General features: G+C 47.6%; 1 protein-coding gene and 1 long non-coding RNA gene across 6 annotated transcripts in view; one reads left to right on the top strand and one right to left on the bottom strand.

Annotated features, from left to right (window-relative positions):
• LOC147582429 (uncharacterized) overlaps positions 1 to 15,319 on the top strand; it is a 67,534-nt gene extending 52,215 nt beyond the window's left edge. Inside the window, exons 5-6 of one of the 2 annotated variants that reach the window (XR_015249094.1) lie at positions 2,804 to 2,943; positions 10,596 to 15,319. This is a non-coding gene — a long non-coding RNA (uncharacterized LOC147582429). Of the gene's footprint in view, positions 1 to 2,803; positions 3,001 to 10,595 lie in introns of those variants that run through there. The other variant, XR_015249093.1, reaches the window with a different exon arrangement.
• The window catches only part of EVA1A (eva-1 homolog A, regulator of programmed cell death), a 50,361-nt gene extending 27,612 nt beyond the window's left edge, over positions 1 to 22,749 (bottom strand). For 2 of the 4 annotated variants that reach the window (XM_086700749.1, XM_086700753.1), the window contains exon 1: positions 22,459 to 22,749. The gene's annotated coding sequence lies outside the window, so the exon portion shown is untranslated. Of the gene's footprint in view, positions 1 to 14,625; positions 14,655 to 21,076; positions 21,119 to 22,458 lie in introns of those variants that run through there. The other 2 variants (XM_086700751.1, XM_086700750.1) reach the window with 2 other exon arrangements.
• Between the last annotated feature and the right edge of the window lie 3,651 nt (positions 22,750 to 26,400).

Genomic DNA, 26,400 nt, shown 5'->3' with positions numbered 1-26,400 from the left:
CCTTAAGAGCAGGGACCATGTCTTCATTCTGCTCTTTGTTCCTAGGCCCTCCCATAGTGACTATGGGTGACTGACTCACACTCAGAAATCCCACTCTCCAACCAGAACCAGAACCTTATATCTTCCTACTTCTTTCACCACTGGAATCAAGGATGAGGCAGAGAATTCTTAGGCTCGACACCAAAATTACATTCCAAAACAGGGAAAATTGATAACTTGGACACCATCAAAATTAAACACATTTCCTCTGTGTTAAGAGGATGAAAAGACAAACTATAGGGTTGGGGGTGGGGGGGGGGATTTGCAAATTATTTATCTGCCAAAAGGAATAGTATGTAGAATATATAAAGAATCTTCAAAAATAGTGACAACATCAAATGTTGATAAGGATGTAGAAAAATGGATCACTCATACATTGTTCATGGAAATGTAAAATGAAACAGCCACTATGGAAAACAATTTGGCAGTTTCTTAAAAAAAAAACATACAAACATACAACCAGCAACTGCATTGCTCCTTGGCATTTATCTCAGAGACATGAAGACTTAAGTTCACACAAAATCCACATAGGTATTTATAGTAGCTGTATTTGTAATAGCTCCAAACTGGAAACAACCCAAATTTCCTACAATGAGTGAATATTTAAACAAAATGTGGTACATCCATGACATAGGATACTACTCAGAAAAACAAAACAAAATGAAACAAAATCTTAACTCATGCAACAACCTGGATGAATCTTCAAAAAATTATGCTGAGTGAAAAAATTCAATTTCAGAAGGTTGCATATTGTATGGTTTCACTTATATAAGATTCTTGTAGTGTCAGATTATAGAAATGGGGAACGAATTAGTGGTTTCAGGGGCTAAGGAGGGGGTGGGGTCAGAAGGGTGGTGAGCACAGCTATAAGAGAGAAACAGGGGGAGGCTTGTGATGACGGGAATGTTCTGCATCTTGACTGTATCAGTGACAACATCCTGGCTGTGGTCATTGTACTACAGTCTTGCAAATTTTTATCATTAGGGAAACTGGTTCAATGGAACATAGGCTCCCTGTATTATTTCTTACAATTGCATGTAAATCTGAAACCGTCCCCAGAGTCATCCTGAATCATAATTTTCACATTAAAGTTTAAAAAGCATGAATCCAAAAGACTCAACCAAGATATCAGGGGAAATTCAAAATTCTTTCTTATAAGCAACAGTTGAAGGGAAGAGAATTTCATCTGGGGAAATCTTGGAGAATGAGGTGGTGAGAGTTTCCTTCTTCTAGAATATGAAGGGATTATGCAGAAGAAATTAGACTTGGTTCATGCAGCACCAATGAACAGAACACAGGCTAATGTAGGGAAAACCTCATAAGCTTCAGGATCAGGCCTGAATTTAAACCTCGGCTCCACCATCCCCTATCTTTAAGACTGAGACAAGTTAGTTGACCTTATCATTAAAATGAGGCTGATTCCTATCTCAACCCATCAGTCAGCATGGAAGCAGAGAAACAGAAACTGTTTCAAGTATTTTCAACAGAAAGAATTTAATGCAGGGAACTGATTACAGTGATAAAGATAGAAATGCAGGTGGAAGGTGAGAGAGAGGCTGAAATGTGAAGCCTCACATAAGAAATGACAAATTCGAGGGTTAAAGTACTTCTGAAATTGACATGACTTTTAAAACTTATTTATTTTGAGACAGAGAGCAGTGGAAGGGCAGAGAGAGAAGAAGAGAGAGAATCCTAAGCAGGCTCCTCACTATCAGCAAGGAGCCCGATGTGGGGCTTGAACTCATGAACTGTGAGATCATGACCTATGCTGAAATCAAGAGTTGGACACTTAATCAACTAAGCCACCCAGGCACCCCTCAAATTGACATGAGTTTTAAAAGATGAAATTAGTTGGAGTAAGGTTGTATGGGGTGGGACCATGAGGCAATCGAGACAGCAGCAAAATTGGACAGCAGACAGTTGAAGGGACAAAGGGAGGAGGCAGTGTTGCCCAAGAGCCGGGTCACCAGGAAGAATCTGGAATCACAGAGATGTGGCCACTACTAGAGGAGATGCTTGAGGAAGAGACAGAGGGAGAAAACACTGGCTTCCTCCTTTCCTCTACCCTCTAACGTCCCAGTGGTGCCTCCATGGGCCAAACCCAGCAGGAAGCCAGAGCACCCTTGAGGCTGAGAAAGGCAGCCTGCAGGTTGGCTCCTGCTGTCCAAGATAGAACAGGGATCAGAAGGCAAACAGGCCCAGTCTGGTGCGCTTCTGGGTGTTTGTGAGGATACAGAGTATGTAAATGCCTGGCACATAGTAGGTGCTCAATAAATAGTAATTCCAACTTTTACACGCCAGTGTTATATGATAAGCATTTAGAAGCACATTTTCTCATCACTTTATATCTAAATATATAGTAACACAAGCTGGGATATCTGGCTCATGCCACATGGACTCTGCCAAGAGTGCTTTTTTTTTTTTTTTTCCCCAAATGGGCTACATATCTGAGAAATGTGAAAAGCAGCCCTGTCCTAGAGTTTCATTGTATAAAGCAAATGTTGAATTTCCACAGCTGCTGGCTTCTGCCTACCCAGAGGAATAGTTTCAGTGAAATATTAATCTCGTAGAAAGCCACACTGGGGTAAGACTGCACAGTAATTCAAGCAGCATGTGCAAAATTTATTTAGTGTTGGCCAGGGATGGTTTTAATTATGTGAAGTCTTCAGAATGAGAAGAAAGTGACTGAAGATGCTTGACTAAATCAGTCACAGAGGCTCTGGATGCTCCCAGCACCCTCCCCAGTTTCGGTTCATTTCTGCAGGCCCCAAACCACAAACACAAAGGAAGCTTCCATGGAACAGGATTACAGCACTGCCAGCACCCAGGTGCAACCAGCAGCAGAAATGGCCAAGACAGGAAACATCAGCACCAGCAGCGCAGAGACCTCCATGTAGCATGAAGGTCAGGTGTCCAGGTGTGGGAGGATAACCACGGCGGGACAGAGGGAGGCAGGATGCAAGATGCTTTCATCAAAGGTCCCAGGTTGATGCAGGGTGCAGAGTGTGCTTGCTGTGCACCTGCTGGACACCTCTCATTTCCTGGAAGTCACTTGGGGAGGTATGGTGTTGCACTTGAAGTAGCACTTGGGAGCTGAGAGAGGGCCCGTACCCATCCCTAAGGACCATATGTGCCCTGAGGACTGGACTTTGCAGACAGCAAAGTGGAGCCAGTCCTGTGGGCCTTAAAAAGAGGCACCGGCCAGAAGCCACAAGGTGTCCCCTAAGCTGGTGGGAAAAAAAAAAACCCGGGAAGGCAGCCTCCAGGGCCCTGGCACCAGCCTGGAGACCGGGGCTTCTGGCCCAGGAAGGCCTAGATGAGTGAGAAATAAGAAAGAGAACACAAATTTGCAAAGGAGATGGATGAGCAAAGGCTGGTCCTGTGAGGGCTTGGAGATGAACAACAAGGTTCTCATCATCAGCCCTAGGTCAGCCCATCAGGGGGTCAGTATTTAGTGCCTCAAGTCAGATAAGGTGCCAAAGCCAGGCTGGTCGTAGCTGAGAGGAGTGACCTGACAGGGGAGTCCAAAACACTGAGGTTGGACAAGGGGGAATGGGAGTCTCCACTTGGATTTGCCAGATATCTCTTCAGCCCATTGTGTCCTGAATGCATTCCTCGCCCACCCGTTTCCTCTTTTCTCTGCAGTGTTCATAATATCCTGAACCTCCCAATCACTCGGGTTCAAACTTGGGGGTTATCATGAGCCCTTCCTCTCCCTTGCCCTGAAAATTCTACCTCCTATCCCTTCTGACTCTCCGTGCTCTCGGCCACTTGCCTAACTCAAAAAAGCCTCCCACCCAACCCTCCCCGCCCCCCCCCCCCCCGCCAGCATCATACACAGGAGCCAGGCTGAGCACTAGGAAACTGTTCTAATAATGCCACTCTTCTGTCCTAAAATCATCTCCTACACAGTAAAATTCTTTCCAGTAACAGCCCAATGTCAAGCAAATAGAATCACTCTCTTCTTTGTATACTTCCCAACCAGTTCCACCTCTGGGTTTTACTCTGCTAAATGTACTTCTCTACATTATTGCATTTCTGAGTCCTACCCATCCTTCAGGATCCACATCACATCACATCACCTCCTGCAAGAACATTCTTTGATCTTCCCCTGCATACATAATTGTTCTCCCTTTTGGATAGATTTCTATAACCCTGTGTGCCAATCTTCTGCATATAGTAAAAGCGTGTGCTTTTTAAAAAATATTTTGCACTAGGCTATAAGCTGTTTGAAAAGAGGGGCCTTCCATCATATTCTCCTTCATGGAGGAAGTATAGGAAAACCCTGGAACATAAAGTCTGTCCAGTTTGTAATAAATGTAAAGAAGTGTGGGGGAATACCACTGGAAAGGAAGAAAGCAAGACTGGAGTCATGCTGTGATCCTGGAGTGATAACTGCAGGTACTTGGGAGTCATCAGTCGGTATGTGCCCTGACGAAGCATACCAGATGTAGAGGAAAAGGTCCATGGCTGGACTCTAGAGGGAACCAGCCTGCCAGTGTCAGTTGCAGAAAGAAGAAACTGTCATGTGGACTGGCAGGAAGTGGTCAGACAGAATCACAACATTCCTACCACACTGGGCCTGAAAAGAATTCCAGCCCTGTTGGTCAGCCATACCGACATGTCTTGAATCTCTGACCGAATCCTGTGTGGCTTTCTCTTTAGAACTGCAAGTAAGGGGCACCTGGGTGGCACAGCTGGTTAAGCCTCTGACTTCAGCTCCGGTCACGATCTCACAGTTCATGAGTTTGAGCCCCGTGTCAGGCTCTGTGCTGACAGCTCAGAGCCTGGAGTCTGCTTCAGATTCTGTGACTCCCTCTTTCTCTGTCCCTCCCCCACTCACACTGTCTGTCTGTTTGTCTGTCTCTCTCTCTCTCCCCAAAATAAGTAAACATTAAAAAAAAAAAAAAAGAATTGCAAGTAGGGCTGGACATGTGGGCAGACTTGTGGATCCTTAATCAAGACCATCATTAAAAAAGGCGATCCACTTGCCATGTTATTCCTAACCAGTATTCCTCACACAGAGGCTTTGGTCCACCACCAGAGGCACTTCCCCCAAGTCCAGGCTATCTGAGGCATCTGCAAATGTGGGGAACTCAGAAATAACGCCCCACCGAGGAACATGCAAATGGGAACAAGACACATTCCTAGTCATCTGATTCTTTTTTGTGTGGGCCTCCTGGTCCCAATCTGACTTCTCCATTCACTACAGTTAACATCAGAGGATAGATCAGAAGGGTGGAGCAAAATCCCTGAGTTCAGGGAGTCTGCAAGGCCAGTTTAGTCCCTCGGGGAGATGAAGGAATGAGAAAGTCTAGGTAGGGGGTGTGCCAGCCTTCCTTGGCAGGAACCACGTCAGTCCTTGGAGGCAGGCAGCTTCCACCTGAGCCCTTCCTGATGGCTATTTGCCAGGGGCAGCTAGTCCCACAGCCACACAGGACCTGCTCTGTGCCACTGCAGTTCAAGTCAAACACAAGGCTTGAGCATCTGGAAGGTGAACATTCCCGAGCAGGGCAGACGTCTCTCTGATTCCAACAGGGAGGCCCTCCCAAGCCAGCTCCGGCAGCTTCCCTGAAACCACAGCTGTCTTACACCTTACTCTGATACACTGGAGCCCAACCTACATGTTTCGAAGATGCTACAAATGTTTGAATCAAATTACATTTTTAAAAATGTTTTTCAAACCAGAAGCAGATACAGTCAAATGTGTGATAGGCCAAGCGTGAACAATCGCAGACCCCATGAGCTACAGGTCAACACACTCATGCTCACTTCGGAATAAAGGTTCTCCTGCCAAAACCGTGCATATGTTTGAACACATGTAATTAATTAGGAAAGCTGCAGTTCCAAAAAATGTCTTTTAACAATTCAGACCGCAGCAAGTCTCCTCATGCTGCAAAATCGGATGTGTAGATACTGCCACCCTGGCTCACGTGGGCCATGCTCAGTTAAATGCCAGGCAACCCTCAGGGGAACCATGGAGTGCTTGCTCATATAAAGATCTAAGAGTGAACTGTACAGCAAGGAGTGACCACACAACATGCTGCACCGTGTATCACTGGCAGTTTTAGTGCTTGTTTTAGCCTCAGAGTGCTCGGCAAGCTTTTGGGGGGGGGGCACCTGGGTGGCTCAGTCAGTGGAGCATCCGACTTCGGCTCAAGTGATGATCTCATGGTTCATGAGTTCGAGCCCCACGTCGGGCTCTGTGCTGACAGCTCAGAGCCTGGGGCCTGCTTCAGATTCTGTGTCTCCCTCTCTCTCTGCCCCTCCCCTGCTTGCACTCTGTCTCTCTCTCTCTCAAAACAAAACAAACAAACAAAAAAAAACAAAAAACAAATACACATTTAAAAAGTTATTTTTAGAGTTCTCGGCAGGCTTTTAAAATACCAACTCAGCAATGCAGGGCCATGCTGTTACCATCCCCTCCTATAACTGATGAAGTGAAAATGACAACCGAAGTTTGGACTCCACCTGCCAAATTAAATTAACCGTTCCCTTCCTTTCCCTCCCATCCCCTTCCCTCCCCTCCCCTTCCCTCCTCTCCCCTCCTTCCTTCCTTCCTTCCTTCCTTCCTTCCTTCCTTCCTTCCTTCCTTTTGCTATGTTAAAGGTTTTAAGTGATTACTAGAGAGAAACAGGCATTGGAGTTTCTGAAAATAATTTTAATAACATAATTAACGTTTCATAATGATACACTATGTTTTGAGCAAGTGTTTTCTGCCAAACAAAGATGTAAATAGTTTGAAGAACCTGTTCATCTATTCCTTTCAATCAGATCCTTTGTAATTAAGGAATGCAAACAGTTTTCACATAGGGTTAGTGAGTCAACATTATAAGCAATTTTTCCTGTATTCCTCTTTCAAAGTTCTGGGTTGTTTTAATCAGAATAACCTAAACCTACAAGGGATCCTGCTTAAAAGTGTTATCACTACCAATGGCTGGTAGTCATAATTTTCACAAGGCCATGGTGCTAATACAAAACACAGGGACGCATTAATAGTGAGGGTGTCTGGAGGCTGTACCCATCATTCCAGACCCTCCATTTCAAATTTTCATGTTCTTCATGACAATGTCATTGTTTCCATTATTCACTGTATGTTATAAGCTAGAGTTATCACAGAAAATAACATGCAACAAAATATTGGGCTTTTTTTTTTCCATTTTACTCATTGATATGCCATATAAGATTTAACTTAAAAAGTTTATTTTAATTTTTATTTATTTTGAGAGCGAGAGCATGAGTGGAGGAGGGGCAGAGAGAGAGGGAGAGAGAGAATCCCAAGCAGATTCCACACGTCAGCGTGGAGCCTGACTCGGGGCTTGATCCCACGAACTGTGAGATCATGACCTAAGCCAAAATCAGGCTGACTCAGCCAGGCAGGCACCCATCCCTTAAAGAGTTTTAATGCTAAAAACATTTTTGAATCACTAGATCATTCAATACATAGAAGAAACCCAATATATTTAGCAGGAAGGGATTAAAGAACAGATCTTCTTGATTAGAAGGGCAGAAAGCAGATGAGAGTTGATGTGCTTCAGCAGAGCCCCAGGTACAAACTTGGGGCTCAAAAAGGTAATTGTTGAATTATCAGTGTAGCAGAAATGGCAGTCTGTTGCTCCTAAAATTGGGAAAGGGAGAAGCTTTGGAAACAGAGACACAGAGAAGGCCACGGAGGCAGTTTTGCTTATCCTAGGAGAACCAGGTTCCTACAGGCAAGGAAGCAGGCCTTTCTTCGTGTGAGCAGGGCACCCCAGAGAGATGGCAGTGAATGGGTAGTCACATGTGGCCACTGACCACCAGGGCCAGCATAGCAGTGATGTCGGCGTAATGGAGAGAATGTCAGGAGCCGTGAGGTCTCTGGGCTTGTGGTAGAAGAAAAGTAATGGTCAAATGATTTAGAGGGAAGAAGTCCAAAGGAAAGTGCAGCTTGAAGTGAGTAGGAGCAAAGCACAGACTAGGAATCATTCATGTATTCATTCACTCACTCATTTATTGACTAAGCACCTATTAACACAAGCATGATACTAGAGGCTGGGGTTACAGAGATAAACAAGCTCCTGTCAGTGTCTCTCTCGAGGAGGCAGGTATTATTCCCAAAGGGGAGCACAGGGAGAAAGAGAGGATGGGGGGACAGAGAAGTGAGTCTCCAAAAAGGAATGGGAATTGCAATCAAGTGGGTAATAGCTGAGGATGGGGCAGGAGGAGCACATTCCAACAGAGACAGTACTCATGTAGAAAGACAAGATTTGATATGGAAATCTATATAGTTGGGGAATAGCAGGTGGGTCAAAAGGAATGAAGCACAAAGTGAAAGGAAAGGAACATCAAGAGATGATGCTGTTGAAGGGACCTGGCATACTCTGCTAGGGAGCTTGGATTCTCCCCTGTTGGCACTAGGGAGCCAAAGAGGACACTAAGCTGGGGACAACATAGTATTCATAATCTGCATGCACACTTCCCTTTGCAATTGTTTCACCCCATTTGCTTGTGTGGCCTCCCACAAAAACTCCCTGAGAGCAGGAACTGTCTTTGTCACCTTTTTCATCTTTACATCCTCAGAACTTAGTGTAGTGGCCGGAATGCAACAGGAACTCAACACTTACATTTTACAAACTGGTAAATGAGTGAGCAGAGTGCCAAGTAGGGAAGGACAGTTTAAGAGGACAAATGCACTCGAGCATGGCTTAGAGAGCACTGGCCAGGGCAGAGGCTGAGAAGTCAGGAAGGGAAACCATCTGAAATATGACAAATCAGGAGCCACTAGAGACAGAATCCACATGTCCCCAGCAGCACATCGAGGAAGTGGACAGAAAGATGACCATCGGTGGAGATACCTTACTTAGAGTAGATACCACTCAGTCACATTGCCTCGGGAAGCAGTCTGAACTCCTGGGCTGTGTTATGAGCTGAGCTGTGTCCCTCAAACAAACAAACAAACAAACAAACAAACAAACAAACATATGGTGAAGTCTTAACCTCAGTACCTCAGAATATGACCTTATTTGGAAATAGGATCTTTGCAGGTTTGACCAAGTAAAGATCAGGCCATTAGCATGGACCCTCATCCACTGTGGCTGGTGTCCTCATAAAAAGGGGAAATTTGGGCTCAGACACACACACAGGGAAGACGATGTGAAGACACAGGGAGAAGACAAAAATGCTACAGGAAGCTACCTGGCTACTAGAAGCCGGGGAGAAATCTGGATCGGATGCTTCTCTAGTGTCTTCAGAGGGAGCCTTGCCCTAGTGATACTTTTTCTAGCATCCAGAACTGTGAGACAATAAATTTGTCTCACGAATTTATTATCTGTTGTTACCTGTAATTATCAGTTGTTCTAATCCATTTGGTCTGTAGTACTTGGTTATAGCAGTCCTAGCGAGGGAGAAGGCTGGTGGTCAGAAGCAGATCAACAGCTGAGGCAGACACCTGTGTTTATCTCCCCAAAAGGCATTTCCCCTTCCTGCTTGCTGCAGGAGCCCTTTTGTTGTGTCCATCTGCCAGGGGCCAAGGCGTGACGGGTCATGCGACTGATCCACGTCAATCATGGCGGTCTCTTTGCCATTCCATTTACCATGTGACCCAGTTCTGGTCACTAGGTCTCACTAAAAGGACTGCTGTATCCATGACATAATTCAGTTGTTCTTGGATATTTCTCAGCCTCTAAATCCCTGTTTAAAATATTCAGTGCAGACTGTCTCTAGCTGAATCTGGACAGATACTAAATTAATGATCAGTGGGAGTTCTAGACAACCCAATGGAGATGGTAACTGAATTGATTTCCTTGACCACAACCTGGTCAGGTTTGTCCTTTCGGGGCTAACCTTGGCCTCTAGAGTTTAAACCTACAAATTTTCCCTCATCTGATACCATTATCTCCATCTGACACTATTACCTCAATCTGACAAACATCTCCTGGGTATCTAAATCAGGCAGTGAATCAGGCGATATTCTAATCTCAGCACTTGCATTCAGGGATTTCCTAATCTGTAACCTAATGCCACACTGTCTCCTCCATATTATAACATGCACAGATCATCAGGTTAGAACAGTAAGTCTGGGTCTGAGTTTTGCTACACGTCCTCTGTCCAGCACAGAAGAGTAAGCTCACACCTGATATTTTCCACAGTTAAAACACACGTCCAGTCCTTGCTGTGCCCGAGGCTAATTGATAACCTTAAAGGGTGGAATGGGTCTTCACAGGGACAGAAAGAAAGGAGAGGAGGGAGCTGGGAGACTTAGGGAGAGGGACTTCATGCCCTGCAAGGATGGGAGATTACATTTAGGAATGGCACAGGCTTTGACACTAGACCCAGGTTCAATGTCAGCTCCATGATGTACCAGCTATGCGATTGTGGGCCAATGACTTAGTATTTCTACAGTTCAGTTTGGAAATACAACTTGATATTCTTAAGAATTGTGCTTAACAATGGGGCAATCTAAGTAATGCACCTAGCATGGTGTCTTGTGACCAGCAGGTGACCTCCCAGGATATGTGTGTGGTTCTGAGTCACACATACAGAATGTCTGAACTTTTATATATTTTTTTCACTGGAAGAATTAGTCCACTGAGCATTGAAGACACAACAAGACATGTTCCCATCAAACTGGTCATGTAGTCCTGTCACTTTCACCTCAGAGTGTGTCACAAACCATTTCTCCCTATGATCTTCCATTTAGTTCCCCTGAATTAAAGCGATGGCTCTTAACTGGCCTCCCTGCCTCCATTCTCTCCCAGTCCTCCAGTCGAACCTCCAGTGAGCCACCAGAATTGTTATTCCAGAGCAGGGACTGGTTAACTACAGTCACAAGCAAATCCAGCCCATTGCCTGCTTTGTACATAAAGTTTTATTGGAACAGAGCCATGCTCATTCACTTATGCCCCATGGCTGCTTTCCCACTGTAGTCTCAGAGCAGAGTAGTTGTAGCAGAGACTGTAAGACCTGCAAAGCTTAAAATATTTACTCTCTGGTCCTTCACAGAAAAATTTTTCTGGACTCTTGATAACTTGTTCTAGTAGTACACGCCCCCCAATAACTCACCAGTCCCTCCTTTGACTGGCCTCCAAGAGAAAGTCAGTGCTGTGTGAGTTGGCTCTTGCCTATTTCCTGGCTCAGCTCTTGCTACTCCCCTACCTGCAACCTAATCTCCATCCTCACTGAATGAGTGTCCTCCAAGCACACCAGGCCCCCTTCATCCAGAACACCTCTATTCCCTTTCCATATAGAATACTTCTATCTGTTCTTCACTATTCCTTCTTTTATGAAGCCTTCTAGAATTGCCCCCCTCAGCCCTATCCAAAGACACTCCTTCCTTAGAAGTGATATGCCACCAATAAATGGGACATCGTAGACCCTAGATATGGATCTTCATATCTCTCTTCCTTACTAGACACCCCCACGTTAAACTGTCTTCTCTCTTTATCCCTCCTAGAGCACACTGTTCTTTCCCAGCATAGCATTTACCAGAGTTTGTAATTATGCATTTCTTTGTGTTTTATCTCTTTAATGTCTGTCCCCTAACAACTGTGAGCTCTAAGAAGGCAGCAACCAGACTGTTAAGATTCACCACCACACAACCATCGTGTAGCCCGGAGCCAGCCACACAGTAGTTGTTCAGTTTGTCAAATGAGCAAATGAGTGGACAGATGAAAAAAAAAAGATTTTACTAATAAATCAAATACAAATGAAAGAACCTAAGGCATCAAAACTGTTACTTCCTGAACATACCAGATATTGCCTCTCAGACCCTTCAGGTACTCCCATGGTCCAGAAGGTCAGACGGGCATAGGCACCACTGATGGTTCTGTTGTAGATATTTGGAGCACGTATACAAACCCTCATTCTTGGAATCAGTGCGGAACGTATACATGGCCCCTTGCTGTATCAGTAAATTCAGACCCTGAAGAATTGGAATAAAGCCACACGTAGGATTATATCATTGAGTCCATGTCTGCACTGAACTATATAATTTCCTGACCATACCCTCCTGAAGAAGGACATCTTCTATTCCTTGTCTGTTGAGGAAGGATGGGCAAGGCTCCTGCAGTTTTTTTCCCCTCTGTCTCTAGGGAGAGTGTCCTGTCTGTCCATCACACCCATACCCAGCCAAAGGGTGAGAGACCTGGGTAGGACAGAATAGGGAGGGGTTTCAGGCTGAAATGATCCTTCCCTGGACCACTCCTACTCCAGCAGTACCTCCAATAGTACCAAGGGAACCTTCAAGTTTGAAATGTGACTCTTGAAAGACATACTGTTCACTTTTTCTGAAATCCAAGCTCAAGATCAAGCAAATAATTCAGCTGAGTTGCTGCTTCACGTGGGGAAAAAAAAAATATCCCAAAGCCATTTCCTGTGTAACCTTTCTGATTCTGGACCATGTCTCTCTGGAAGCCCCATCCATAAAGGCTCTCTGTGAAGGTATGTGCATGTCTCTGAGATGTATCCAAGAAGAGCAAAGATGCCATTTCAACCAAGGCAAATTTATGAAGTTGGCAGCCAAACCCTAATTCTAGCCTTGAGCCTCCGGGATGTCAGCACCATGAACTAAGGCAAAGCTGAATTTCTTGTTTAAGTCAAGCTTTTAACCCTCTGTGGTGTCTACCTCTGGTCTGAACAACAAAAGAAACCTATGTATTAAAACACAGAGATTGTCTTTGGCTCTAGATAAATGTATCTTCTCAGAGCCTGTTGGACCTGTGTCCTTTAAGCCTGGTAACAAAGCATTTATAAGGAAATGTCAATATTTTCCATTATTAAGAACTTCAATGGCAGAAGCCAAATCATCTAGGGTCATTCTAAGTGTAGGGTGACAATCGCTTTATCATGTGCCTTCCATTTCCTGTCAGATCCAAGCAACTCTTTGTCTCCTGCAAATTTACTTACATTCCCAATCTCCTTTCCCTCCACTCAGATCATAGGTCTCATGTCCATTTCAAAGCCAGTGTCCCTCCCTGTCCCCACACTGTGCTGTGAGTCCCTTCCTCTCCAGGCTTTGTGCCATCCACCGTCCTTACCAACCTGGTGTCTCCAGAGCAGACACTAATTCCCCATATGTGATGTGGGGCCCCAGCACACTGTGCTCTCTCAGAGAGTATTTCAAAGACAAATTCAGTAGATGACGTATTGTACATGGTCTGATATGATCTGGATTTAACCACACAGGATGCTTCACCCCGGGCATTGTGAAAGAAATTTTCTCTACTCCCCCTAACATGTGAAGCACCTATCAGGGGCTTCTTGAATGATTTCCAACCATCAACATGGAAGTCATCCAGAACATGGGGATAAATATTAAAAATACGTGTGAAAAAGAAAAATGAACGTAGAGATACTTCTCCCAGTGTGCACAGTGCATTTGCGGCCCTTCTGTGGGGCCCACTCTGACTCCGTCCCTCCCTTTATATATACTAACAGGTCTTTCCAGCTCTGAGACACTCCTACCACCCAAAACGTCTCTCTCGTTACTTCCAAAGCCAAGCTTCTGGAAAGAATTGCCTATACTTGGTATCAACACCTTCTCATTTCACATTTGTTCTTTAACCCACCTCATCTTCCAAAGTCTCCTCATCAAGTCACCAATAGCTCCCTAATTCCCAAATCCATGGATATTACACTTCTTGTCTTAGTGGATTTCCACATCATTTGATGTTATTGATTCCTCCCTCCTGGATACTCTCCTCTTCCACATTCCAATCTCTCATCTCCTCCTGCCTCTCTACCCAGCCCCTTCCTGTCGTCTTCACTAGGTTCCCCCCTTTCCCCTCCCTCAGAGACCACCCACTCTCTGAGGCAGTCTGGTACAGACAGGTAGCACAGGCCTGGATCTGATTGCTTGGGCTAATATCCCAAGTCCATGACTTACTACTCTATGACCTCTGGCAAATGATTTGCTGCCCCTGTGCCTCCATTTATTCATTTATAAAATAGTTACAGTAATAGTTTTCCCTGGCAATGGTTATTGAGAGAATTAACACATAGAAAGTATTCAGAACATACAGCATACACTCAATAAGCATCATAATTCCTCTTCCCATGCTCTATCTCTCTTTGGGCACTGAGCCATACCATGGCTTCATTACCTCTTGTCAAAAGTTGGCCCTTGAGCCTTCCTTAAGACTTCTCTCCTAAATGTCAACCTACAAACCAGTTGTCCACTAGACATGTCTTCGTGGCCATCCCTAAGATGCCTCAAGTTCAGTTTGTCTACAACTGAGCTCATCATCTTTTCCTGCAAGTTCCTGCAAGCCCCTCCTCCTCCACCTCCTCCCCCTCCACCCCATTAAGTCTCCTAATGAATAATAGCCCCACTATCCTTCTTCCTGGTTGCCCAGGCCAAAATCCCAGAGTCATCCTAGGACTCCTGCCCTTCCCTTACTCCCCCACGAAATCAGTCACCAAAATGTGTCAACTTTATTACCAAAGTATTTCTTGAGCTTGTGTCCAGTTCCCTGCCCTTATGGCCAATGTCTCAGAGCCTCAGCATTTCTCACCTGATGACAATAAATAACAATAATACTAAAAATAATTTTCACCACTATCATCACATACTGATTACGGATCAATGACAGTAGTAGACACTTCACATACCTCATCATACATAATACTGAACACCATCCATTCAAGAGGGAGGAATCGGGAGTCCCTGTTTTCAGATGAGAAGACAGAGGCTTAGAGACATTTAATAAATAGCCTGTTACACAAAGGTGATATAGATGGAGGTCTCTCTGCCTCCAAACCCCAGGCTCGTTCCACTCTTTAAAGTACAACGGTGTCCCAACTGGTCTTCCTGCCACCTATATTATTCCTCTCCAATATCTACTTTACTGCCAGAGGGGTCTATTTTTACAATGAAACTCTGACCCAGTCTCTCCTCTGTGTGAAATCCTGCAGGAGCTCTCCAGTGCCTACAGAATAAAATCTAAGTTCTTCATCAAGACTCTCCGTGATGTGGTTCCTTTGCCCCTTTACAGATCTGCCTCCCTTGTCTCCATCCATGCCTAGTCCCTTCCTTCCCTGGAGCACACCATGCCTGCTCCCCTGGCCATGTGGTATTCTTCCTGCTTCCTCTGCCTCTGATGTTCTTCTCTTCTCAGCAGCCTGGATGCCTCCACCTCAGCCTCCTACAAGCACGTCCTCTTTGACTCACCTGCTGTCCAAGCTGGGTGTAGGCGCCCCTCCTTTGGATAATTACAACACTCGGTGATAGCCTCTAGCACAGAATTTTAGAGTGGCACCACAGTCACTGGTCGAGCACCTGCTATAAGCCACAGTTCACAGTAGCCTCCAGCAATCTATATCTTGCATTCAGAGAACTTACTTTATTTTTTTAAGTTTATTTACTTATTTATTTGGTGGCGTGGGGGGGGGGGGGAATAGGGAGAACGCAAGAAAGGGAGGGGCAGAGAGAGAAGGAGAGAGAGAGAATCCCAAGCAGGCTCCATGCTGTCAGCACAGAGCCCAACACAGGGCTTGATCTCATAAACCATGAGATCATGGCCTGAATTGAAGTAAGAGTGGGACGCTTAACTGACTGAGCCAGGCGCCCCCAGAGAACTTACTTTAATGAGATGAACAGCAAAATGCTGTAGGCTATCTCTGAGTGTCCAGTGTCCACACTGGATTGCTGAGGTTCTTGAGCAAGAGTATCTTGTCCTTCTCTGTGTTTCCAGGGCCTAGAACTGTGCCTGCCACAAAGGGTGTCAGTAAACACCGACAGTCTGAGCTGAGCAGACACACCAAAGCCACCAAGCTGCCTCTGTGAGCACACAAGCTTCCATCCCCAGGGACGCTCTTCACTTTCATGCGTGTCTTTTCCAGACTCTAAATGTCCAGGTCATTGCTTTCTGTATTTCCACAAAGCCCTCACAGTGCATCCTACTTTAATGTGCAGCGGAGTATAATGTTGGAGAATTCCAGGCCAACCATCCCTGCCCCATGGAACTGGCCCACTGAGGCATGAAAGGACCAAGTCCTCCCAGCAGGAAAGTGTCAGTGCTGACTCGCCTTGCAGTGCTCATTCTGCCCACCCACAGTTTCCCAGTCACATCTCACCTTAGCAAGGAAGGTTGCTGCTGTCAGAGGGGGCTCACCCAAGTGGCACAAAGGATGGGAGCTTCAGGAAAATAATGCATGCATCTTCCAGCAAGAGGCCCTTCCCACCCTCTCCCATGGGCTGCTGGGGCCTGTCTTGTCCCAACAAAGTGAGGGAGTAAAAGGACAAGTCAGCTGTGTTTGTGGAGGTGCCCAGAGGAAGACAGCTTTAGGCAGCCCTTTTGATCAGGGGTCCCCGTGCAGAAACAAGATCCCCTGACATCTGTTCCCTGCAGCTACTGACCATCTGAATGACACAGGCAGGAGGGCGTAGGGCAAAGGGGAGAGGCTTAAGTTACAGCAGGTGTTTTGTAAAAAGCCTGTTTTTCTTCTGAGTTTACGGCTGCTTCTCTGCTGAGCAGCACTTCCGCCTCATCTCACCTCGGAGGACAAAGTGCAAGCTGCCCGGGTGATCAAAGAGGAGGCGAGAGGAGGAGGACAGAGGTGCTGATCCCCAGAGCAGAGAGCTTCTGACTGCTTCAAACCCCTAAGAAGGCAAGGCCTCAGACCTCAGGCAGGGGAGACAGAGAAGGGGGCAAAATGAAAACGAAATGGCCATTCCCACCCCCCAATTCACACCCCACAAAACCCACACACCTGTACTTTCCTTTTTGCAAATTAGATTTCCTAAGAGAATCTTCGATGATAATATGACCATCCTCAAACTGTCTGAGGCCATGGGGAAGGGCTCGGAGTCCGGTGGCCTGATCAGATCCCAGGTCTGCCTATTGGCTGTGGGCGGGATCCTGATTCCTCCTCCAGTACCAACCTCAGAAGGTGGTGGTGAGGAGAAATGCAATGAAAGGAAGCAAAGCCCTTCGCAGGGCTTCTCACACCTACCCCAGGGGCTACGATTATAATTGCCTACCAGCCACCACCCAGGGGGCCGCTTTCCCTGGAGGGATCACGTTCCTCAGAAGGGACCACCCTTCCCTCTGCCTCCGTTCCCTGACCATTCCCTGACCGTGGGATTGAGTCTTCCTCTGCACCCACGTCTTCTCTGTCACTGCACTAAGCACAGTGTGCTGCATTGGCTGCTTTTCTTGTCTATGTCTCCATGCAGGCCTTGAGCATCCTGAGGGGATGGGATGTGACTTTCATGCTGCGGCATTCGTTCACTCATTTATCACTTACTAAGTGCCTCCTATGCGGCAGGGGGTCACTAAGTGGTAAACAAATGAGGGAAGTCTTGGGATGACCTCCAGAAACACCTATATCAATGGTCTGATCAGCAAGCACATGTATCCATCACCTGTGGTGAGCCGTACGCAAAAGAGGCTGACCTCGGGGTCAAACAGAGGGCTAGGAACCAAACACAGTTCCCAGCCAAGGTGGTCACCCTGGCAGTAGATCTACCAGAGCCATGTGCTGGATTTCCTGTAAATCAGAGCTGATCAATCTCCCCTCACCACCCTTCTCCTTTCCTCCTTCCTCCCTCTGTAACCTCCGTCTGGAGAAACCTAGCAATTGTGTAGCAATTCATACAGACTTTTGGATGCTCTAAAGGTAACGTTCAAAAGCCCAGACTCAGGAGGGGCCATCCACACAGTTCATCAGCTAGGGCTTTGTAAAGAAAACAAAACAATCCACAATCACCATTGCAGCTTTGTTTGTGACTGTGGTTTCTTTGCTCACTGGAGATAGTGTCCCTCCCACGGCCCCTGGGCTCTGGTCCCATTGCCCTGGAGGAAACAGGCCAGTAGAGACAGGACGGAGAGCCATCATTCAAAGAGCTCAGTACACCTGAGCTTAAAATGTCACTCCATTGTCTCCCCAAAAACAGGAACAGACTCCTGGAGCATTGAAAAGTTCATCACCACCCCTCCAGGCCCATCACCAGCCCTCATCATCACATACCTTCGCATCTGTCAGGCCCTTTCTTGGCTTTGTACCATGTACATGCAGTTTCCTGTCTGCCACACCCATGCTCACCAATACCCCCCAAACCCAGCAAGCTACTTTTCCATTAAGACCCTCCAACATCCTCCTCTTTCGGAAACGTCTCCTGACTCCCTAGTGGCTGGTGCCTTTCAGCCCCCAGGTCTCTGCTCGTATCTCTAACTCCACTTAATACACTGTGATGACCTGTTCACGTGTCCTTCACACATCACAGACTGTGACCGTGATGATAAAGACCGCGACCTCTTCATGTTCATATCTCTGGCACCCGACACCAACTACTTATCCCATGTGTATTCCAAACCCACCCTGATACTTCAAGGTGCGATCTAGTTTAGTCTAAACCAAATGCCCCTTACAGCGTCAGATTTTCACAAAGAGGCAAACACCAGTGGTAGATTTCACAGGGAACACAGCCCAAGACTAAACAGGTGAGGTGTCTTTCCCTAGAACAAACACACAAGTAGGAACCAGCTTCATTAAGAATCTGCCTGCTGGTCAGTTAAGAGGTAATACTCAAGGTGGCGGCCAAGGTGTGATGTCAGAGACCCGAAAACTTGGCACTGGACCTGACATTCCTGTTTTGGGCTAGTTTACCTACTGGACCAGACCTTAAAAGCCTCAGTAAAAATGCAGGTGATGCCCCCAAAGATCTTGGATCCAACCTTTACTCCAGTCATTAGCACCCAGGGGAATCTGTTTCTCAGATCAGCCAGCTAGTAACCCAGGCGAGGGGATAATGCCAGGAGGCAGTTAGAGTGTGGGGTGCAGGGGGACGGCGGTGCCCCAGGGGATCTGAGGGGTTTCGAGCTGAGGGACAAGGAGGTTCTCCCCCTGCTCCATCCTCAAAACCAACCTTACTGGAGTATTTCTGTGACCCCCAACAAAACACAAGGCCTTGCACATACCAGGTAGCCTCATCCCACTGAAGTTGGGGGGTTGACTTGCCAAAACAAGCAAACTCAGGGGGGCCACATCTATGGAAGAAGCCAGAATACACAAATGTGCAGGTTATTTATGCAAGGCCATCTGGCCTACAGAGCAAGTGACCAAGGGAACAGCAAGGAAGGGGCTCTGCTTTCAAAGGCAGTGCTGCATTCAGGGAAGTAAAAGATTCCAAGTTGGTGAAGTGATCAGCTGTAAACCTCCTATCTGACATCACACATAACTCAAATAGGAGGTCAGGGACTGGTTCCAAACCTGGTTCTCCAAAACCCTATAGGGGGCATTAAATTCTCTTTACAAGTTTACTTTTAATATATAAATGGTCCTTATAACACTTGGAGAGAAAGTGCACTCTGCATTGAATCAAGTGTAAGGTAGGAGACCCAGCTGGTGGCATTCACCCATCCATTGTACCTTCACTGATTGACTTCACCGATATTTATATGCTAGGTGCACACTGCAAAGGGCACGTGCTTGAAAAGGACAAAGCTGGAGTCAGACGGTTCCTGACCCCAAATCTGCACCTCTCTCCCCAGGCAGGTGTACTGACTCCATATCCTCCTCCCCAAACAGGAAATGCTGTCTTGACCCTAACCTTAGGGCACACTTAAGGCTCCATTTAGCATCAAGTTCACTGGTGCTGACCCTGCACTGTGACAGAGGACTGACCCAGTGTTCTGTCTCTCTGAGGATGGGTTCTGGGCAAGGAGGAGAGGAAAAGAACAAGAGTTGCAAAAAATAATGGCACAATCTTAGCTCACAGGTGTGGTATGAGTAGAAAAGCCAGTGGACTTCTGCTTTTATTAATGCACACAACTAACCCAGCTCATGTTTACTGACTACTTATTATATGTGGAGGACCACATATAAGCCTCCTGCCTGCACAGTGCCAAGAGTCTAGTTGTCTATGTGAATCCTGGCCCTACCACCCATTACTGTGTGACTTGAGGCAAACTACTTAGCCTCTCTCTGCTTCCATTTCTTTGTCTGGCAAACAGGGCAATACCAGTTCTAACTTTAAAGGGACGTTATGAGGATTGAATGAGTAAAAACATAAAATTCTAAATTTGAACCATGTCCGGCATGGAGGTGGCCATCAGTATTAAGATGAACAATTATTATCTCATTAGTTAGTTGCACCAGTCTGCAGAGAAGATAAGACTATTTCTTCCTCTTTTACCAATAAGGCTTTGAGAGACTGAGTCAACTTGCTCAAGGTCACAGAGTTAATAAATGGCAGAGTTGGGATTTGAACACAAGCAGCCTGACTCCCAAGCCCACAAGCTTAACCACCACCACGAGTACAGCACTGTGCTAGTTCTAGGTACACAGAGACCAGTGTGGGGGTGAACAAAGGATCCCTATATAGTAAACACTACAGGAAAGATATATTGAAAGAAAAAGGCAGAGAAGGGCCAGAGCTGGGGCAGCTGGGAGCAACAGAATTGCTGTAGGAACTGAAGAATGCTCCACACAGCAGAGGACTTGAGCTTTAGTCTCGGGGAATGATGAGGAATTTGTCAAGGAGGAAGAAGGGCCTTCCAAAAAGTCAGGACCTAGAATAGCAAAATAGTAAATTGGGTGGTAAGGCAGGTGCCTCAAGATGTGGGAAAAGGTGAGGCTGGGAAGGTAAGTTGAGGTCTTACTGTGAACAGCCATGTGAACCAGTGTTGGAGGTAAGATGATACTCTGCAAGATAGTGATTCTCAAACTTAATATGCACAGGATCTACCTTTGGTGCTTGTAAAACATGTGCAGATTCCCATCCCTTCTGTTAGCACTGGGGAGCCGACAAGGGTACTGAGACAGCGTAGTACCGTGGCCTGCTGTGGTTTTAACAATAGAATTCTGGCACTGGAACGCAAGGAGATTTGGGGACAGAGGCTGGTACAATCGGCCAAACTAGAGCAGATAAGAGGATGAGAGCTGGGAATAATAGCACTCTTCATGAACTGATACATTACACCAGGGTTTCTCAACCTCAGCACTATTGACATTTGGGACTGGGTAATTCTTTGCTATGGGGGGTGTCTGTGCATCACAGGCTATTTAACAGCATCCCTGGCCTCTGCCCACCAGATGAATAGCATCCTCTCCCACTTACCTGCTGACAGCCAAAAATGTTTCCAGACATTGCCAGATGTCACTGGAGAGGCAAAAATGGAAACCCCAGTTGAGAACAACTGCTTTAAACCCTCCCATCCCTACTTTACAGACAGGAGCTCCAGCTGTAGAAAGACACAGGAAGGCCCCAGCCAGGATCCAAACACTCCAGCCACTGATCTTAACTGCCTCTCGGGAAAGAGACTCAGGTCAGCCTTCTGGGGCAGAATTATGTATTTCTGGAGAGACCGGATGATGATTAGAGGTTGAAGGAGTGAGGGTCAAATATGAAACCTCAGGGCTTGGCACTGAACTTCGAGCATAGTAGGAACTAAATAAATCATTTGGGTTTGAAAAGCATCAAGTTGCATTTGCTCAAAAAAGAAAAAGTCTGATCCTCCATGGTGTGAGCCGTTGGGAGGTGATGTGTTCCTGCTCACTCCGGATAGAGGAACCCTGTATAGGGTTGGATATGGGATATGTGGTATAAACCAACTGGTACCCAAATCCTGGCTGGGCCCCTTCCCAGCTGTGTGGCCCTGGACACATTACCTGACCTCTCTGCATCTCATTTTGCCCGTTTGCAAAATAAGGGTAGAGTCCCTACTCAGAGGCTTGATGTGACCACTCAGGCAGTTTAAAAGCAAAATGGCAAGCTAGCACGATGTGGTTGGCCCTCCTCTCCTTCAGAGAGATATCCTCATTACTCCCATGCCTCCTGCGTCCGGGATCCCGTGCTCCCCTCACTCCTTACAACCGTGGGGAACCCGGACAGAGCACCAAGGAGCCGCCTGCGCCCTTTTCCACCTCCCACTGAGGCTTTAGGGGGCGCCAAGAGCCTTTCCACTCCCCAGTAGGCTCTGATTCCGGCGTCCTGGGGGTCGCCAAAAGCGCACGGCGAACTGGGTGCCTCCAAAAGGGGTGAGATCAGTGAGTTCAACGTGCGCCACAGAGATTTGGGGCAGGTCCGCACCCGGCAGGCCCGGGGTCAAAGCCAGTCGCTGCCGCGGGCGGGCCAGGTCAGCCCGTGCTCCCGGAGGCGGAGGAGGACAGAAGCGCCGAGATTTGGGAAGGAAGGACCCGCTCACCGAAGCCCGGCTGCAGAGTCAGAGAGCTAAGAGTTTGGGGGTTGAGAAAAAGAAGCTAGGGGCGGGAGAAGCAACAGGAAAATTGGAAGAGGAAGCAAAAAAGAAAGCACTGGGAAGCAGCGTTCCCTCGGGGACCCAGCCTACAACACCTGGGCAGGGGGTCAGGAACAAAGGAGCGGCTTCAGGTCAGAAGTGCTCTGGGTGCTTCCGAAGAGGGGGCGCTCGGGGGACGCCCAGGCCCGCTGAGGATGCCTGGCGCCCCTGCTCCCGGGGCGCGCTCTCGGGCGCCGCTTACCTTCGCCGGGGCCGCCGGCGCGCACTTCCGGGGGCTGCGCTCGGGGCGCGCTGAGCCGAGCCGGGGGACCCGGAGCCGATCACCGAGGGGGGGAAGCGGCAAAGCGCTGCCCCCGACTTGGGCTGGCACTGACGCCTCGGAAAGAAATCCCAGTGGAGGAGCCGCCAGGGCTGGCACGGGGCGCGGGGTCCTGGCCTCGGCGCTCACGGGCGGCCGCACCGAGCCCCGCAGACGCTGGAGCAACCCGAGTCAGTGGGAGGAAAAGGTTGTCTCATTTCCTTCGGTCTCCCCCCTCCTCCACCCCCTCGGCTCCGGACCTGCCCTCCCTCTCCCCCGCCCCCTTCCCCAAGCCAGCGGCCCGTGTGGGCGCTGGAAAGACGGGAAACCTGAACGCCTGCGGCGTGCGGCGCCTCCCTCCACGCCAAGTTAGTTCACGCTCCCAAACTCCTGCCTGCCTCCCCACGCTTCCGACCCACTCCAGGGCCGCGGAAGGTTCCCCATCCGCCGTCCCCACCCTGTCCCAGAGCTCTAGCCTTTCCCCCTGCTGGGATAAGTCGAGATTTGAAAGCAGACCTCCAAGCTCTTGCCAGCATCCATCTCTCATTCCTGTCCCGTCGCCTGCTTTGAGCCCCCTATTAAACCACCCAGCCCAGAAGACAGGATATAGGTACTTACTTTGTTAAATTTGATCAACTCCCCCCCCCCCAATCGGGAAGTTTAAAGCCTGATGCATAATCTCGAAGGAATGTTCATTTTGATCAGAAGGAGAGCGCTGAGGTCTTTGTTTGGCCTTGCGTATTCAGAGTTGAGGTTCTGTTTGTTAAATTCAGCAACTATTTATGCAAAGCCTGATAGGCGCTGAGCTGGGCGCTGGCAACGCAGAAATGAATCAGAAGGGCATGTTCGTGGACCATCGTCCTAGGTGACTAGTACAAGCAGAGAGAAGCTCCAGGGATGCTGTGGTCTCTTAAGAGATAGGTCATTAAAAACAGCTTGGGCAGAGGCTAGGAGGAATGAGAAAGCCCCATCAAGAGGCAGTCTAGCAGAGAACATGGCCGGGAGTGCGGAGTGGTGGCGGGGGAGGGGGAAGAGAATGTGGATCCAGTACATCAAGAAAGGATTCGAGCGGAGGAGCCGCAGGGCAGGGTGCAGTGGGGTGGAATTGACAAGAGACGGGGACCAAGAGCTGCTGGGGCAGATGGGGAGACGATGAAGGAAAGAAGTAACTTCCAGACCTCTGGCTGGAGTAACCAGTGGCCAGTGTATGAAGAGAATCCAGGGTGCCTTCTAGAGCTGCTACCCTAGTGGACTGGCAGTATTAATATCAACTGGGAGCTTGTTCGAAATAGGTACTTTCCAGTCCCACTTGACCTACTGAATCAGAATCTGCATTTTAGCACGATCTCCAGAAAATCACATGTGCGCTACAATTTCGGAAGCACTGCTTTCTAGACCACTGCCTGTATACTAGACTGACTGCATGTTAGACTGTGAAGCCCCTACTGTATATTAGAAATACCTGGGGAGCTTTAAAAACTATGATGAGGCCCCTGTTCCACCCCCTCAAATGCTTATTTAATTGGCTTTGGGGTGGGGCTCCAACATCAGTATTTTTGAAATGCTTTCCAGATGATCTAATACAGTCAGGATTGAGGACCACTGTTCTAGACTTATTCAAGAGCTACTTCATTTAATCTTGAAATGCACCTCTTCAAAAAAGAAAAGAACACCCATGTCTAAATGAAAACGTAAAGACTATCTCTCTCCCACACAGAGGTGACTGGTCTGCTCAAAAGCACCCTTGTTTCCTAAATTCATCAGGAAAGCAGCTCTAGCCTCAGATGGCTGCTAAATTACTGTCTGAACTTGGGCACTACTCCCCTCTCAGGCCTCAGTCTACTTATCTGTAAAATACACACCTGACTAACTCTAGATTCCACACCCTAGCCTGTAAGGTGCCGCGATCAGAGATCTCCCTAACTCTCCAGCTTTATCAGCAGGCAGATGGAGAGGCCGTATTAAGAAGTGGGTTTTCCTGGTGTAATATGTGTGTCTGCCCTGTGCATGGCCATGCACGAACATGAGGGATCAGGGGACTGTGTGCTGGGCACAGGGCTACACACATAATTGGTGCTCAATAAATGTGTGCTAAATATATGAGTAAATAATTAAACATACTAATGCCAATAGATGGCATAGATTTACCATAATCTGGCCCTAATCCAGAGCCTATTTATTTGCCCCCCTAAACCTGGAGGAAGGACATTTGGAAATACTCTCTGATCCATGAACCTAGCTTTGGGTTTACAACGGCTGTTAAGAACTGCTAACATTTGTTGAATACTTAGGGCGCACAGGCATTGGACTAAATACTCTGCTTAGGATCACCTCATTTCATTATAATGAAGGCCACTGCTGAGCCCCTGCATTCCAGCTGGTTTTAGGAGCCACAGATACAGAGGGATGAGAGCTGCCGTCCAAGGCAGCCCCTGCCTCTGGTTGTACAGCTCGACCTAGGAGGCTCAAGAACCCTCTTGGGAGTCTTAGGCTCACTCTCCAGAACATACATATTTGCATAGAGACCAACTTTGAGGGAATGGCTTTGAAGTGACTGCTCCAGGGTCCTACAGAAACAGATGCTCCCAGAAGCTGTCCCAGACCACCCCATGGGCTATGGCTGAACCTTAGAAAAGGACTGCTCGGAGCCGCTGGCTTCAGTGAAGTGTGTGGATGTGCACATGTTGTACGTGTACTGGCCTCTCCGTTGCCAGGCCCTGTGCCCTTCCTTGTCACATATCTTTCTTTTAATCCTCACAGCATCCTGACAGGTTTGTCCCTGCAGCCAAGCTCCTTAGGCAGTACATTCTACTGCCACCATTGCCCATGTCCACTGCCATCCCCACCCCCGACCCTGCCCCTTCCATGGAAAAGAGTCCTTACTTCAAGTCCCATTCACTTGTACAATTACATATCAAGAAAACTCTCTATGCTCTATTTTCCCACCCGTAAAATAGTTGTCTGTGATTACCTTTTTATTCAGGTATTTTGTGTGGCTTGACACCCCCATAGCCTTAGAGGTGATGAAGGGACATAACCTGTAGACTAAGAGAAATTGAAAGTAATCAGGGTCTCATCTTATTTATCCCAAAACGAGAAGATCCAGCATTTCCCTAATAGCACAACTATCATAAGAGAGGAAATCTTCTATTTTGCATCATCTATTTTGCATGAGGACACCATGAAAGCATAGCATTACCCAGCGATTCCGACATTAGGTCAGATGTAAGGGAGGGGCATGAGGCCCCTGTGCCAGACCAGGGCAGATGCTCAGTGGCCGCCTTGCAGAGCTGCTCCCCACCGGGCCCGTAGGATCTGCTGGACTGGCCTGAAGGGTGGGGGTGGGTGAGCGCACAAGCCGGGCTTGAGATCCATAGGACAAGCTGGACAGGGGCAGAAGCAGGAGGGAGCCCATGTGTGCAGGTGCAGCGTGCAGCTCCCAGGGATGGGGAATTAGAGAAAAAAGTTTATCTCAGGAAACCAGGATCTGAAGTAACCACTCCATGGTCCAGGTCCAGGCCTGGGAGCTGGGCTCAAGTGTGAGCAGCCTTACTGGTGTGGCTGCCAGCAGGCCTGCTCCTCCCTGCAGGGTGTGCAGGGCCCCCAGGGCACTGGTGCCCAGAACAGGGCTCCACCATCGCACGCTGACGTCTTGGGCCACAGCATATCCAACTCATGGGAAGGTCCCCTCCGTTAGCACAAAGGAGATGCGGCAGTTCTAACCACCAGTGAGGGGAGGCTGTGACATTCCTTCAGCCACTTCTTGATGGCAGGATCAGATAGGAGGATCCATAGGTCTGCATCTGGGCCCCATGGATTAACTGACCAGGATCCCAGACACATCCCTGCTGCTTCCACTTTCAAAACTCCCATCCATGTTTCTAT

Source organism: Puma concolor, chromosome A3 (assembly GCF_028749965.1).
Source record: "Puma concolor isolate L17-30 chromosome A3, mPumCon1.1.hap2, whole genome shotgun sequence".
Classification (NCBI taxonomy): Eukaryota; Metazoa; Chordata; class Mammalia; order Carnivora; family Felidae; genus Puma; species Puma concolor.
The sequence above is the reverse complement of the archived record's forward strand: the minus strand, read 5'-3'. Positions and strand labels throughout refer to the sequence as shown.